Source organism: Haliaeetus leucocephalus, unplaced genomic scaffold (genome assembly GCF_000737465.1).
Source record: "Haliaeetus leucocephalus isolate CR32 unplaced genomic scaffold, Haliaeetus_leucocephalus-4.0 Scaffold195, whole genome shotgun sequence".
Classification (NCBI taxonomy): domain Eukaryota; kingdom Metazoa; phylum Chordata; class Aves; order Accipitriformes; family Accipitridae; genus Haliaeetus; species Haliaeetus leucocephalus.
Window position 1 is genome coordinate 2,462,625 of NW_010972631.1, and position 10,450 is coordinate 2,473,074.

General features: G+C 39.2%; 1 long non-coding RNA gene across 3 annotated transcripts; it reads left to right on the forward strand.

The window, feature by feature from the left end:
- The first annotated feature begins 32 nt into the window (after positions 1 to 32).
- On the forward strand, positions 33 to 8,594 carry LOC104830647. Of its 3 annotated transcripts, none has more exons than XR_774241.1 (7): positions 33 to 338; positions 1,549 to 1,604; positions 2,408 to 2,477; positions 3,056 to 3,138; positions 4,278 to 4,416; positions 5,315 to 5,359; positions 6,155 to 8,594. It is a non-coding gene; the product is annotated as an uncharacterized LOC104830647 (long non-coding RNA). The 3 variants fall into 3 exon arrangements; XR_774240.1 differs by having other exon boundaries at positions 33 to 330; XR_774239.1 differs by lacking the exon at positions 33 to 338 and having other exon boundaries at positions 591 to 1,604.
- The last annotated feature ends 1,856 nt before the right edge of the window (positions 8,595 to 10,450 follow it).

The window sequence follows — 10,450 nt, forward strand, 5'->3', positions numbered from 1 at the left end:
GCGGCTGGCCCGTGCGGCGGCGTACCATTTTGCCCTGGCGCGGGCGGCGCCCGGCGAGGCGCTGCCTGGCCTGCGCCATTTTGATGGGTAGCCGGCCCGGCCGGAGGGAGGCGGCGGGGACACGGGCCGTGTCGGGTACCTTCGGGGGCTGGTGAAAGGAATGCTGGCCGCCAGTGACGCCAGCTCTTAATTGCTGAGGCTGGGAGCAGGGCCTTGCCGGGGCGATGCAGCCTTCCGCTTCGCTCGGTCCTCGTTTGAATTAGTGCTTGGAACGCTGGCCCGTGCTGGTGAATGAAGTCCATCACGACTAAACATCGCGATGAGAACGAGGGGATTCGGTGAGAGATTAGGGCGCCTCGAATAAGGTGGAGTTGCCTTGTTCATTTAACACAGGGCTGGTGCACACATTCGTGTTGCCTGCGTGTGTTTCCGAGGGCTCGGCCATCGGCATCATGGAATTGTCCGGCCTCAGAAGACTTTTAAAAATACAGTTGCCGTAAAATCAGCATATCGTGCCAAGAAAAAAACACCGCAGTCTTTGCTTGTTTTTTTTAATATGAGTCATGAAATTACTTTAAAGTTTAAACTATTAAAGTTGCCTTTTCTTTTTTTGCTAGGCAATGAGACAGCAGAATAAAGAGAGATTTATTTTAAAAAATGACATAACACACAAAAACCCAGCTTCATGTGGACTTAAGATGCCTTTTTTCCCCTTTTGCGATGCTAGTGTCATTGAGCCGTAGTACTTCTAGGAGAATGGGCAATACAGTAAAAAAAAATATAGCTAGGATTCTAGGCTCTTATCTGGAAGTAAAGATTAGGAGGTGTTTTCATTCACGTAGGAGGTTGTCGGGTGCATTCATTCCGTGTTGTATTAGCTTGTCTAATGATAGCCTGAGTCACATGTTAAGATTACTGAACAGTAAAATTTTTGAATCTTTAGAAGCCATTAGTAACCTCTGGTTATTGGGTGTAATAAGCAAGCTTAACTCAAGATTTTCCGTAGCTTAAAATGTTGTTGTGATCTGAAACAAAACATTTATAAGTTAAGTTATCTTTAATGGATTGCTACATTTATTTGATCTATTTAAGTATTGTATATGACAAAACATACTTTGTCATGTGTTTCTTTGCCTGGTTGAGTTGATAGATTTAAATACTTGCTATGTGGTGAAAACCAAACTCTAAACCAATTGAAATCAGTGCTTATACTTAAAAGGACTGAAACCTTGAGATGACGAATTTTCATTAAAAATCCTTTGGACTGAAGTTGAATAGTACATGCAGTTATTTGTAGAAATTTGTTTTTAATATGGGATTTCAAGTGGATGTAACTCGTAACTCCTTTGTTACTTAAAAATGGCTGCATGTCTTGCTGCTTTCTAAAAGGCCTCCTGCAAACTTAAGACTTAGGTATGTAACATATTATTGCTTCTGAGACTCGAGAGATTGTTTATGATTATTGTCTCATAATGTGTGTGACTTAGTGGCCCAGTAATAAGAATCTGCTGATTTCAAATATTAAGCTTGTTTACTGTTTGTTTTTAGGTATGATGGAGAGGAGGTTTTCAGTGGTGTCCAATACATTGTACAGAAGCATTAAGGTAATGGCTGGAATTTTTAATTTTGTTGCTCTAGAAGTGGCACTACATCTGTTGTTGATCAAGATAATAAATGCTTCCATTTCTGGTTTCCCTGTTTTTGTCTGTCAAAAGTATGGAATGTGGTAAGTGCCAGAGACTTGTCATCTTTGTATGGCTACTGAGTGGGATAAAAAATAAGAACAAGCTGCAGTATATTGCATTTTCATAGTTGCCATCAAACTGATGAGTAATTATTTGATGATTTTTTTGTGTGTGCTCTTCACTGAGTTAAGGTCAGTTATTCTTAGTTTCATTTCTTTTGCTGTGGCATTTAAATAAGCATGAAGACCCATGTGATAAATCACTTGGTTAACTTGTGCTAAATTAAACCGATTTCAGAGATGGTGCGAGTTAGCTGTCTGGCCTCAGATGTGTGTTGGAGTTAATGTGAATCTACATACATGACCATCTTTGAATGTAACCATTGAGGTAATGGTCGTGCAAGCTGTGGACAGATAGTATTGCATTGTGAATAAATCCATGGCCACTCATAAATATTTTTGAAACAGAAGCTTGAATGTTCTGGTTCTTCAGACATTGTAACAGTTGCAAAATGGTCTAAAACCAATTCAGGGTAACTTTTTCTAGTGCATACAAAATTTCAACTTGTAAAGTATTGAAGACTGTTCTAGACCAATATTGAAATGTTGTATGACAAAGTGAATTTTTATGTTTCTGACATAGTAACATGAGAGATGATGCTAGACCACAGCAAGAGACATTTTCTACTTTTAAAGATTATTTTTCTTTAATTTCAATTTTAGCCCTTCATGGAAGCACCATCAGAAGTAGAAGAATACTTGGTACACACAAGTGGATTTTCCTGAAAGGTGTGTATGTTTTGAATGATCAGTGGAGATAATTTAATATAAATAAATGGATTAGCAAAATATATGTGTGGTCAAATTAGTGTGATATTAGTTTTTAAATTGAAGTATCGTATTTCAGGCATGTTTGACATGGTCTAGAACTGTGTAGGCTGGGAAGTTGGTGAATAGTTTATTTGGGTTACTGTTGGAGGAGCTGGTAAAATATGCCTATCTGAAGTGTTCACCCTCAATCTGACAAAAATTACCTCTAGGTGGCTTTTAATTGTGAATTTGCACTTTGTTGGGAGATTGGTATAAGAAGGTGTTTAGGTGAAGAAAACAAAGGGGACATCTAGAGACTTGTTAATATAAACAGGCACATGGGGTTCCAATTTTTTAAAGAGTATAGTTGATATTATCACCTTTTGGAAATGCTAAGAAATAACTTCAGGATCTGTAGTCAGTTTAATTTTACTCAAATGCTTACAATCAGTGGGTGGGAGGAAGGGGGGATCCATGAGAGTAAAACTTGGTTGTTCTGAATGGGTTGTGCTGTATTACACATTAACATGTTGTAATTGATTATTTTACTCAGATTTCTAGAATGGCATGAACAGTTTCTAACAATGGGAATGTCAGGTGTCCTGGTGAAAGATTTCCTGGCAGCTGTAGTATAACAGATAGAGGTAATATTTATTGATTAAGCAGCTGAAAATTTTTGTTAATTGTAATGTATTCCCTTTTCAGTACATCTGCATATGCAAGACAATAAAGCTTATTTTGTGGAATATATGAGTGTATGAATTGTGCTACAGTTCCCAGTCACTGATACATAAGTGGTGAATCATGATGAAACTGCCAAACCTGATATGTTGATGAGAAACTTCATACGGATCTGGCTACTGAGATGAAACCACTTAATTCTTTCCAGAAGTCACTTAGTCTTTCAGTCATTATCCCAGTTGGTGTTAATTTCATTGCTGTCCCTGGGTACAGGCTAGATGCCACCATGTTCCAGGTTGTGAATAAGAATGTTGGTGCATTATTTAAACTCTCCTCAGCCCCATGTTGACATGGGTATGTGCTGTTGCAAAAGCTAGCATCTTTAAAGAGCAGAGAGAGAGGGAAGTGTTAGATGCCTATATTTGAGGTATCCTGCCTTACAGTGGGTAAATAACAAACATTAGCCAGGTATTAAGTGCCCTGCTAAGGAAGTGTTGCTGGTGTTTGAAAGCTAGTGATGGCATTTGCACTTTGACCCTCTTAGGATAGTTAACTTGGGGCTCACTCGGATGTGAGCATTTAGGAAAAGTAATGTTAATGATTAAAGGTGGAATTTGATGGTGAACTGCAATGAATTCTAATTAGATTAAAGCTGTTTCAGCTCCACAGCTAAACTAATTCAGAAGGGCTAGTATAACATTATACTTGCAGCAGGCAAAAAGCATGCTTGTGAACACTTAACGTGCATTGAGAGTATTGGTAGTGGTTTCTCCCAAGAACTTCATTCTTACCCAGGTACCTGAATCTAATCTTTTCCAATGAAATTCACTTTAATTGCACTGGTTCTTGAGTATCTGCAGGTTGTTTTTAGTTAGGAAGTTAAAATCTAAAATGTGAGGACAAGTTCTGACTTTCCTGTTGTACTACAACATCTGTATTTTTATTCCATTCCTTATTAATGAAAGGTACCTTTAAATAACTTGCTAACTACCAGGAGTTTCTTTTGAACAACAGGCTTTGTCCCACTACGTGAAGTTCAAAAGTGTGAGTGAAACTTCTTGTGCAGCAGTGCTACCTATAAAATGCTGTATTGTTTAGACAGGCAATATTACAAGTAGGAAGTGGAGTGACTTACATGGCTGATGTAAAGAAAGGTTGGAAGTAACAAGCCTTGCTAGTGTAACTAACCAGTGCATTTTATGTCTCTGCAGAGATGCTTGGGTGCTGCTTCTCAGTTGAAGGTATGAATTCCAATAAATGTTATGATTAATTTAAACGCTTGATGTGGGAGTGATGCTTAAAACCATTGGTATGTCTGATGAATGAAGCACCTATCCCAAACCTGACCGATTGCTTGATGAAAAACACATGTGAATCTGACTTTAGACTACTCTAACACCAGAACAGGTGATATGTTTGAAGATGGTGGGCTTCATGGCCTGTACATACCTTGAAACTCAGCAAAACTGGTTTAAATAACTAATGATAATTTTTAAATGCCTGCTTTAAAAAATTGCATTGTTGTCAACCCCATTTATAAGCAGGAGGTGACATGTAAATTGCTGTATTACAAATGGCATATCTGAAGTGGAGTGGGGTTTGTGTGTATCTGCATAATGGAAAACAGGGTGAAATGTTCAGTGATCTATCTTGGCCTTTTTTTGAATTTGCAGTTCTAGTTTAGAGGTAGTCTCAATTTTCGTGTTGCTTGCAGGAGAGTTGTATGTAGAAAAATGTGGTCCGGATGTAGTTTCTTATTTAATGCTTGCTTGTTGGTGGATTTTTAGCTTCTGGAGTTTTTAATGTTTTGATAGAAGGTGAGAACCAGTTGTTAGCTAATTTTCAAATATGATCTTTTTGACAAATTCTCGTAGGAGGGGGAATTATACTTGATTGGTTAGTTGCCTGTCATAGTTCATAGCCAAGTTGAGCTATAGCTGGGCAAGAGAAGCGAAACAAATTTTACTGTGGCATGACTACACTTCTAAGTTAAGTTTCACAGAAATTGTAGAGTACTGGTACTAATCCAACACATGTTTGATAATGCGGTTTGGTCTGTATGAGAGACTAAATAGATGGCAAGTTGTATTTTGAGTGCTGGAAGAAAATTTTTCTGAACTAATGTCTTTTTTTACACAGGAAAATGGTCAAAAATGTAGGAACAAATACTTTTAGCTTATTCAGGTATGCAACTGGAAAAGCTAAACATATTCTCACCTTAAGTCTAAAGGAGCTCTGTGCTTACAGTTCATATCCCTTTAGCTAGTTTGAGTCAGCTGTCCTGGCTGTGCTCCCTCCCAGCTTCTTGTGCACCTCCTCACTGGCAGGCCATGGGAAACTGAAAAGTCCTAGACTTGGGATAAGTGCCACTTAACAACAGCCTAAAACATCAGTGGGTTATCAACATTATTCTCACACTAAAACCAAAACACACTGTACCAGCTACTAGGAAGAAAATTAACTCTATCCCAGTTGAAACCAGGACAGTGTAGTAACTAATTCTGTACATAGTTGGAATTTAAGAACACTTGTTCCCCAAGGCCCAATGTGTGCTGATAGCTGTGCCTAACCTTGGTTAGCTTTCAAACCTACATGCAGTTTTAAATAATTGTACATTTTTATTGAAATATGTCAAAGGACTAGAGAATGTTTAATTTTTTTTATTGCAATCAGAAACCCTATAGGAAAACCATACATTGCCTATTAAATTTGTTTTCTGTATTGCTTTTGTCTCATCTGTGATGATCCTATCCCGAACCTGAATTCTTTGTTGAAAAACCTAATACGGATCCGGAATCTGAGATGAGACAAAAAGATTTGATTTAAACTTTCTGAAAAGTGTTACAATGTCAATGGGGTTGTAGGTTTTATTACAGAAACAGTAACACCTTAATGTATAAAGTGTTGTGTGCTTACTTGCAAATTGAAACTTTTCCCTCAAATGAACCATTTTACTTAGACCTTGTTCTCTTTTTCCAGTGATGAGTTGGAACGCTTTGTCAGTGCTGCCAGACAAATGTGGATGATCTGTAACTGGAAGGAAGTGTAACACCTGAAGAGTTTTTGTGGTTTGGAGTGGGATGCCATGCTTTAAAAGCCTGCTGAGGCAGCTGCTGCAGTTTTGTTAAGCGGATACTGTTTTCAGAAACTGCATGTGAACCAAAATCACTGTCTCTGTATATTTAAAATAGACCTTTTCCCAAAACACTGAGCTGCCCTCTGTAGGAAGGGTAGCAGCAATATTAGAGAAATGAGTGTTGAGCTTCAATACATGGAAAAATCCCTGAGAGTATTTGCCCTTTTAAAATATCATAAGAGTATATAGACTTGCTGATGCTGAACATCTGTAATAACTCAAAATAACAGAACTCACAGGTAGGCCCTGTAAAGATGGGGAGAAAGCAAAATGGGTACACATTCAAACCAATGAGTCAGCTTTTTGAGGGTGGTGTCATTCAGGAGATGGGAGGAAGTAGATGAGGTTGTGGTGGTACAGAAGCATAAATGTGAAACACTTGTAAGAAAAATTCAAGTGTCATGAGGAAAGTCATGGTTACAGAAAAGGCAAGGTCTAAAGCTTGCATTGCTGTCTGTATCTAGTGAGGGGAGAGAGGAACTGGGCTTTTATGGACTGCCACTTCAGCATGAAAAGACCAGTGCCAGAACAGTGGAACTGCCCTTTGAGGTGTACGCTGGCAATGTTACCTGCTTGCTGTGAGGGGAAAGAGGTCAATAGTGGGAGACGGGAGTACACACGTTGGAACTTTCGCTTTGAGGATTCACTTGAAAACTAATGGTCCTGTATCGTAGTAACAGCATATTTGCTGTATTCAGCAAATTGACACTCTTCCACAGAGTAATGAAGGATCACAAATTGGTCACAGATTAAGTTGGCTTTTAAAGACAAATCATTATGTACATAAGCTGCGGTCTGCTTTAAAGCATGACTCTCAAACCTAATTGTCAGGAATGGTTTATGAAGGAAGAAACAGAATGGCATGATACCTAAAAATTGATAGAGCTACAGTTGCAGAATCATCCCAAAATACAGAAAAAATACCCTATAGTCTTCAGCCAAAAATGACAGCATTGGATGCCAGCAGCTCTCTTCCTTTGGAGAGTTGGAGGAATTCCTATAGTTCATGAAATGTGCATATCTCTAAATGACAAATTCCATGAAAAGCCCAATTTTCTGTCCAAGCAGTATCATGAAGTGCAAAACACTAGTAGTAGCAGCACCTAAAGCATTGGGAATGTCAAAAATAAGTATGTCTGAGTACTAAAATGTACACTTAAGCTGACTGAAATCCAGGAGCGTATTGGCTCACTGAGCATCTCCTATGCTTTGGTTATTGTTAATAAGCAGTAACCAGCTACTTTGGCTAAAGGCTGCTCCTTTTGAGCAAGCAGCTGTGTAAATCAGTCTAGCGGATGTATCAAAATCTGCAGAAGTTTACTACGGAACAGCTTTCCTTTCATTGCTTTCAATGATTTATTATTTCTGTTAAATGTTACTGAGAAGGGTAAGTATTTCCATGTGCCATGTTTTGTACGTGTTCTTTCTTGAATAAAGATGAGGATGTGAAAAACCTAGCTGTTGCACATGAGGTCTGTAGTTGCACCACGGTGTTCTTTGACAGCTTGTACTTGGCAAGAGGCAACGTGGCCTTGTTGCACCGACTGGTACAGCACATACTGGACATGTGATACTCCACATTGTGCTCAAGTGACTCCTGGACAACAAACTTCATTAGTGATTATGCACTTCAGAAGTGGGAAGGGACCAGTTTCCATCTTTTGCCCACTGTAGTTTCATGAAAAGTCTGGATGCTGCTGACAGCATCTAGTGAAGCTGCTTGGATGGTTAAGTCAGGAAGTTGCCAGTCCTAGCTAGGTCAGCCTCCTGGAGGAAAAAAGATGTCGAAGACCAGAGAAATAAGCAATACAGCAGTGATACTTGGTAAGTACTTTGTTAGATGCTCTAAAAGAATCTGTATATGACTTGCATTACAGGGCCAGAAGAGTGTGTGGCATGCATTTTGGAGTGTAAAGGTACCATCGTTTTATCCTTTGGGCTGACACTAACATGAAATATGGAAGCTTTTAAGGAGGTACTGCTATGTCCAGTAAGGTTGAGGAGAATGAGTTCACCTTGTGATTTCTGGGATCAAAGACTGATAGAGTTTCAGGATTGTGGGTGGCACTTCAGGTACCCAAAGTACTTCACATCAATGTTCTGTATGTTCTAAAACATTCCTTGGGCATGGTCTCCGATCTAGGATTGACAGTATTAGATGGATAAAGGGTGCCAGAGAATGTTATTATGCCCATCAGGTGATTGAGGCCTATTGGCAGTAGCAGTGTTTAATCATGAGAAAGGTACCTCTTACTTGGCATAGAAAAAGGTAGATGTGGCCAGTGATACAGCATATTGGCTATTTAGCTGGATACCTTTCTGCATGAATGCTCCTGTGGCTTAGGGCTGCAGAAGATGAAAAAAGTGTATTAATAGTGTAGAAAGTGATGTTCACAAAAATGAAGAAACATTTTAACCATGATACTCCATGGGTTTTGGAATATAGAACTAGTGAAAATGATGTAGGGAGATCATTTTTGTAACTAATTTTAAGATGGAAAGAGTAATACTTGTAATGGCTTTTTTGCTTGGTGGGTGGGGGATGATGTGTTTGCAAACCACTTGTGGATTTAGTTCTTCGGGTATGTTTTTTGAGTCTGGTAAGATGTTTTATACAAGTGATTGAGAGGAGATGTAGTTGTGAAGAGTTACTGCATGACACATTCGGAACACATGGCATGAGATTTCTCTGTGCAAAAGTACTTTATTAAACATCACTTTTAGAAAATAGCTTGCTAGATTTAAAGCTTTGGCTTGACTGTGCAGTAAACAGCATGAAAGCATTTTGCTTTTTTGTGCTTTAAATAGTCTGGTGAAATCTTGCAGTAACCATCATTAGTGTTGAACTTAGAAGTGTCACATGGCTGTTGGGCTGTGGTCCAGGAAATCAATGGTTAGACAGACTTTGTTCTGGAATATTGCCATGTATCGGTCTTAGTAGCTGGGCAAAAAAAGCAGAGCCTTTTTTGAGTTAAATGAGTGACAAGCAAGAGGAATACCTTGCTGCCACAACAAAGATAGAAGAGTTGGATTTGCATAAATGCTTTACTACCATTTAAGTAATGATGTCCCTGTTAAGGTGGGAGGTTTTGTCTGTTGCTGAAGAACTTGTCTTGCCGGTGGAGGCTGTAGGTCTGTAAACAGTTGCAAGTGAGCAAAACTAAGCTAGCAGTGGTTATCTCTCCACAGCACCCCCACTGCTATGTGAATGTGTTTGCTGGTGTGAAGCCTGCTTGAAGCAACAGATCTGGTGAACAGAAATTGCAGTGTAAGCTGCACTGTCAAGCTACCAGCCTGCAGAGAAGTGTGCTGCCTTGGCTGCAGCTGTATGGTGTGCCAGCTTCAGTGGGGTTGCTGCCTTCTGGTGTAGGCAAGCTCTTAATTGTATAAACTTGCCGTATAAAGTTTGGGTATGAATTTTACTGATTAAAAATGGGCATTGAAATTAAGTAACAGTTGGTAGAGAGAGGGACTCCTTAAGACAGTCAGACATGGACGCAGCAGAGTGAGCAAAGTGTTAGACTTTGCCCAAGGAAAGGTATTCTCTTTATTGGAGAGTATTTAACCCTGACTTTGGGTCTGTATTTCTGCACACCCCCTCTCACAGTTCAGAGGACAAAGTTTTGAGTTATAATCTGGAGTATGAATGAATTTAATATATAAATGGTAATTTCAGGTGAGTAGAGTATAGATGGAGGCCTTTGTATGCTGTATAAATGTGTCCAATGATTTATATTTGCAGTACTTTGTTATTAGAACTGGTATTACAAGCATTTTTGCTTGTCTGCCCTTGTCTGTTTTCCCTTGGAGGATATAAACTGGAAAAGTAATATTAAAATGATTAATTCCACTTTCTTTCAAACATCATGTGGCTTTTTAGTTGACAGTCCAGTTGAGTTATCAGGGCTATGAAGACAGTACTTCTCTGCCATTGTTTCAAACTTCCTGCAGGCTCTGGAGGACAAAGTGGTGTTTGATGCTCAGAAGAATGGCTGTATTGAGTGGGACAAAGTCTGCCTCGCTCAGTATTCTGTCTGAGGATGGCCAGTATAAGGAACAGGAGAAGTATAGAGAGCCTTTCCAGCAGTTTGCTTGGGAATTTCCTGAGGAGATTTTAATTTGTATTTGAATGTTATGTG